This window comes from Chenopodium album, chromosome 12 (genome assembly GCF_948465745.1).
Source record: "Chenopodium album chromosome 12, dcCheAlbu1.1, whole genome shotgun sequence".
Classification (NCBI taxonomy): Eukaryota; Viridiplantae; Streptophyta; class Magnoliopsida; order Caryophyllales; family Amaranthaceae; genus Chenopodium; species Chenopodium album.
This window is the reverse complement of record NC_137845.1, coordinates 29,546,916-29,553,630: the sequence shown is the minus strand read 5'-3', so window position 1 is coordinate 29,553,630 and position 6,715 is coordinate 29,546,916.

The window sequence follows — 6,715 nt, the reverse complement described above, 5'->3', positions numbered from 1 at the left end:
GACAAAAATATTGACAATCAATCGTTCTTATTTCTTCTTTTCCCGATGTTCCCCCTTTCTTTGATAGTTGTAAATCTACAAAACAGACATAAGATATAAGTGAACATTTATTTGAATAAAAATAATTCCAACATCAAAAAAAAAAAAAAAGGTTCTACTACAAAATTCTAAATATGTTCTTTAATTTAAAAGTAAAAGCTTATATAAAAGACTATATGGGAAAAATGCAAAAAACCAAGGGAGAAATCAATTAGAGAATGAATTACGCATTCATACCAAATGAAAAAGCATGATACTAAAATTCGCATGAACATAACAATAAAAAATGAAACATTTAACTCAAAGCAGCTAGATCTAATATTATAAAAAGTCAAAAAGGGAGAATTCAGACTACTAAAAACGAGTAATAATTGGTCTCCAACATCAAAGAAAATACCAGAAATCATATCTAGTAAAATGAATTATGAAACACAACCATTAAAAAGGCAAATTAGCTACCTTTGATTTACTTTGCCTCATTCATACTCGGAGCAAGCTCAACACAGTAGGAATGCACATTCATTGTAACAACAAATGGTTCACTATTTCCATCACATTTTATTTCATCTCCACAAATCTGACATAGAGATGTCCACTCAATTGAGTCTTTCACATATATGTCACCTGTAATCACACCAAAATTACATTGAAGAAAAGATTAACTCATAGTTCTAGATACCCACAAAAATCTAGAAAAAACCAAGTTAAATATATCCTAGAATTTTTGAGTCAAATTTGGTACAAGTTTAATAATCTATGAGCTAAAATGGAAACAAAATCAGATGGAAAAAAAAAAACAACTTTATAAGAGGAGAGGACGGGCAGCTTCCTGTAATGGTTGTACAGAGGGTGAAATTAAATGTGATGGGCGTGTGGTGTTGGCAGCTAGGTGGGGGGTCTTGATTGCACAACAATCAAGTTGATCTTGATCGCTTCCGTTTAGTGTTCTTGGATTCCTTCCCGCAAGGCGTGCAAACCTTAGCGGAGATTAATGTAACATAATTGATTCTTTTTGATTAATAATATCATCACTTTCGTTCTCAACAAGAAAAAATAAATCAATTAACCTAACCTACAAAATTACCGATCGAAAGTTACAATCAAGAGCTTAAATCAATTCAATTAACTGCAAATGTAGTCGAATTAAATTTATATTCCGAATTCTAGCAAAACCCATTACTCTATAACCAAAACAAAGTTCGTGAATGGTTAAAGAAACTATCAATATCATCGTTTCATCAACATTATTGATAAGAACGAACTCGTTTCGATTGTGACAACCAAAAACTAGCCGTCCATTTATAGCCATTTTTGTTTGACCTCAGAAAATTCGAGAAATGTATCAATCAGGGGCTCTAAATTTGACCTAGGTTCGATCAATTTCACTTAGATCTATTTGATGGTTATGAAATAAATTGGATTATTTGAAAATCTAAGTGTAATTTGATTGAAATTACTGCAATTTTGCATTCCAAAAAACCAATTGAAAATTTTTCCTAAAATTAGAACAATAATCTACCTAAAAACCGACTAAAACTTCTATAACTTTAGGAATACTATGATTGATTTATCATTATTACAATTCAATTGAATAATTCAATTCAATAAACACTTCAAATAGATCTACAATTTTCTAATCAAATTTGTATAGTCGAAGGAGAAGAAAATTCAAAGGCATACCTTGATATTGCAGTGGTGGCCTGGTGCGGTGATGCACGCAAAGGTGCAGTCATGGTGGTGGGGTGCGCTGCGGAGGAACAGTGTTGGCGATTCAACGCGGAGGTAGCAGGCTTGATGAATTTGAGATGACGATAACTGTAGTTCATTTTTGGAGTAAAAAAATGAAATTTAGACTGAAAATAATAGATGTAAAACTGATATAGGCGGATGAAGAATTTCAGTGGCCTTTGATTAAATTTGTAGGGCAAAGTTCTAATCCCTCTACAAAATAAAATTAAACAATTTTTAAAAAAAATAAAATAATGAATATACACAAAACAGTTGTCAAGTGCACTGTTGTATATTGTTTAACATAATTTATTAATAATTTATTTATTTTTGCTAAAAATAATAGAGAACGGTCAACTATAAGAGTCGTTCTATATTCATCAACTCATAGAACGCCTCTTCTACAAATATGTTCTATATTGTTGCAGAGAACGCCTATCTCTGTTAACCGTTTTGTATTTTGCGTTTCTTAATCTAATTTTTGTAGTAGTGATTATGATAGAAAATCAGTAAAAAATAATTTCAGTTCAGCAAAAATAATTTCAGTTCAGTAAAATTAATTTAAGTTCAGTGAAAATGATTTAAATTTAGAAAATATAATTTTCTTTCAGTAAAAATAATTTCAATTCAGCAAAAATAAGGTGAAGTAAACGGGGCCTAACGAACAGTGCATAAAAAAAAGTTGATAGTTAAAAAGAAAATACAAAAGGGTAGTATAAAATTGACTAGGGTTTAGCATATCATACGTTTTGGAAAAAAAAAGTATGGCATAGCATCATTTAAGCTTTAGCATATGTGATACATTAAATATATACTTAGTATAATTCTCTTAAATTATAGCGTATACATACTTTAGCATGGTGTTATATATGTATAATACACATGCTATGTAATGAGAATCATGATCACCCTGATCATGATGATCTTACCGCAGTTAATCAAGACCATACATTGAAGCATCAAGTCTTTAATCAAGCAGTGGAAGATACAACAACATTTCCTTAAGGACTGGATTGATGACCTGGCAGCTATGAACACTGGTGCATTGGATAGTGAGCTGGCAGATTCTATTACAGCTTGATGAGCTAGATAATTCTCTTATTACAAGCTTTCCCAGGTTTTTGGTGATGTATATAGTTTGTTAGAGAATATGTTATTGATGTATGCTATAAACAGCTCCTAGCTTGTAATATGCCATCAGATTTTTTTCATTCTAATAAAAATTCTCTCCTCTTCTCTCTATTTTTCTCTCTTTTTTTCTTTGTTTTTCTGAGTTCTAAGATCAAAGAACTCTAATATGGTATCAGAGTAGAAGATTTCCTGCTAAAATTCCACACAAATCACAGTAGAATCATATAATTTTCTTTGATCAAAGATCAAAATTCGTTTTTCAGTTTTTTAGTAGCCAAAAAGAAGTTTTGTGCTAATTTCATCTTCAAAATCACAATTATGTGATTAATTTCTTCTTCATTACATCAGATTTTGCAAAAATGGTGGAATTAAGCAATTCTACTCAAAATGCTACTTCAGATCCTAGCTCAATCTATTACATTCATCCGAGTGAAAATCCAACTATTTCTTTGGTTTCAGAGAAGTTTAATGGTGATAACTATGCAGATTGGAAGAGAGGTATGGTTTTGGCCCTTTCTATGAAGAACAAATTGGCCTTCATAGATGGATCATTGCCTAAACCAGATTCTGCAGATCCTGATTCCAATGCTTGGAACAGATGCAACAACATGAGCATCTCGTGTCTCCTGAGATCTTTGGATAATACTCTTTCTAAGAGTGTTCTCTATTTCACTACAGCACATGAGATCTGGAAGGATCTTGAAGACAGATATTCAATCATCTCAGGTCCTCAGTTGTACTCTCTTCAGCAGTCTTTAGACCAGATCAGTCAGGATAATTCTTTAGTACCTGAGTATTTCATTAAAATCAAAGGAGTCTGGGATCAGATCAATGCAGCTAATCCTATTCCAGTATGTTCTTGCAATGGATGTTTCTGTAACTTGACTAAGAAGTTTTTGAAGGCACAACAGGATGAAAGATTGGTTCAGTTTCTTATGAAGCTAGATCCTAAACATGCAAGTGTTCAAACTAATATTTTGATGATGAATCCTCTTCCTACAATTTAAGTTGCTTACAATCTATTGATACAAGATGAAAGACAGAAGGATATTACTGATGTGTATAACAAACACTCAGGGATGGCTTTTGCAACTAGTGATAATTAGAGATTTGGTCATAGTACCATTTTAGTCTACAAAACTACTAAATCTGATGGAAGAAAGGCTTATGCAGGAGGATACAGGAAGTCTAACTTGTACTGTGAGCACTGTAAGATGACCAATCACACCATTCATAAATGATACAAGCTGAAAGGCTAACCACCTAAGCCTAGTTATGGCAAGTTTGCCAAAGGAAAACGAGTTGCAGTTGTTGTTTATGGTGAAGATGACTCAGACACCGATGATTATGATGCTGCTCATATTTCTAAAGAACAGTTCAGTCAGTTCATGAGCTTCATCAAACAAAACAAGACTGATGATGATGGCAAGGTTACTGGAATGGCAAACATGGCAGGTAATAACACTTGCTTAATTACTTGCCTAGATTCTAATGGATCATAGATAATGGTGCTACTGATCTGATCATATTTGCTCAAGATTAGATCTCTTTGATTCATATGCTCCTTTTGATAAACTGCCTAATAAAATCACAGTAACTGATGGAAAGAAAGTTGAAGTTCAACATATAGGAACCGTTAAATTTGGTAATGGCAAAATCTTGAACAATGTGTTACATGTGCTAAATTTAGAGTTTAATTTGATTTCTACACATAAGTTGTGTAAGGATATGAGCTGTGAAATTGTTTTCACTCATGATAAATGCATGATTCAGGATTCTTAGAAAAATTTCCTGGTTCTTGGTAACTTGGAGTCTGGACTTTATCTTGTTGATAAGGATCATGTGTGGAGAGCAATCTATTTGTGAATTTTGCAGTGGCTGAATAAGAAAAACTTTTGCACTTAAGATTAGGACACCTACCATTCAATAAACTGCATTATTTGAATGCAAGTTTTTCTTATAAGTGTTGTATAGATTCTGTTTGCTAGATTTGTCCAATGGCTAAACAAACTAGGAAACCCTTTCCTATTTCTAGTTTAAGTGTAATAAGTGCTTTGATTTGTTGCACATAGATGTTTAGGGGCCTTATAAGGCTAAGACACATGATGATTGTACATATTTTTCTCACAATAGTTAATGATATGTCAAGACATACTTGGACCTTTTTTATGAGAAATAAAACTGATTTTGTTGATATTTTAGATTATTTGTTTGGCATTATTCAAAATCAGTTTGAGGTAAATTTAAGTCTATCAGAACTGACAATGCCAAGGAATTAATTATGTGAGGGTAGAATTCTTTTAGTTTATCAGAAGTTTGGGATTTTTCATCAAACTAGTTGTGTAGACACACCACAACAAAATGGTGTTGTGGAAAGAAAGCATAGGCATCTTTTGGAGACAGCTAGATCCTTATTTTTCCAGTAAAAATTACCTATGAGGTATTGGGAGAGTGTCTTTTGACAGCCACACACTTGATCAATACAATGCCTTTAAGTAGCATTGGTTTTGTTACACCTTATGAGATATTGTATAAGACAAAACCTAGCATTATCATTTGAGAGTTTTTGGGTGTCTTGCCTATGCTAATACACTGAAAACACATAGATCTAAGTTTGATCCAAGAGCTTCACCTTACGTTTTTATTGGTTATCCAACTGACTGGACAGAAAGCTTACAAGTTGCTGAACCTAGAAACAAATAAAATATTTGTTTCTAAGGATGTCATCATTCCATGAAAGGCCTTTTCCTTTCCATTTCTCACAACCCTCTCAAAAACCTGACCCTATTTTCTTACCTGCAAACACACCCTTTAACTTTGGTACAGATTTTGACATTCCTGATGTTTTTATTCAAACATCAGAAACAGACTCAGGAACAAGACAACAGGATATTCTTGATTCTGGTTCTCCTGTTGTGAAAATCAACACCTAACTCCATAAAATATCCAAACACATACTTAAATACCCCAAACCCAAACACAACATCAACAACATATTATACTAGAGAGACAGTCCACTAGACCTACCAAAAGACCAAGTTGGATGGATGACTATATTTGTGTTGTGACTGGTTCACCACATTAGTGTAACTTAGTCAGCTTTGAGGAGCTGCCAACACCCTGCAAAGCTTTGATAAGTGGTTTTTGTTCTCTTACTAAGCAGCAACATATTTTGAAGCTTTACAACCTCTAGAATGGATGGCAGCTATGAACAAAGAACTAGAAGCTTTGGTAGCAACTAGAACTTGGGAGGTGACAAATTTACGTAAGGGGAAGAAAGCAATTGGATGCAAGTGGGTGTTCAAAATAAAGTTAAAAAAGGATGGATCAGTTGAGAGGTTTAAGGCAAGACTGGTTACAAAAGGTTACACTCAGAAATATAGCTTGGACTATGATGAGATATTCTCACCTGTGGTTAAAATGGCCACTATAAGGTGTCTGTTAGCTGTTGCAGCAAGCAAAATTTGGCTTCTACTTCAACTAGATATCAATAATGCCTTCTTACATGGCACTCTTGATGCGGAAGTTTATATGAGAATGCCTTAAGGTCTCCCTAATCCAGATAACAAGGTCTGTACGTTGCTGAAATCTCTATATGGGCTAAAACAGGTTAGCACGCAGTGGTTTACAAGATTCAATTCAGAATTACAAAAGAAAGGGTTCATACAAATTAAGAATGACTACTCTTTGTTCATCTACAAGTCAGATTCTGATCTTTGTATTGCAGCAGTTTATGTAGATGATATAATTCTGACAGGAACAAATGTTTCTATTCTAGAAGATTTAAAGTTACACCTGCATACTATGTTCAGCATCA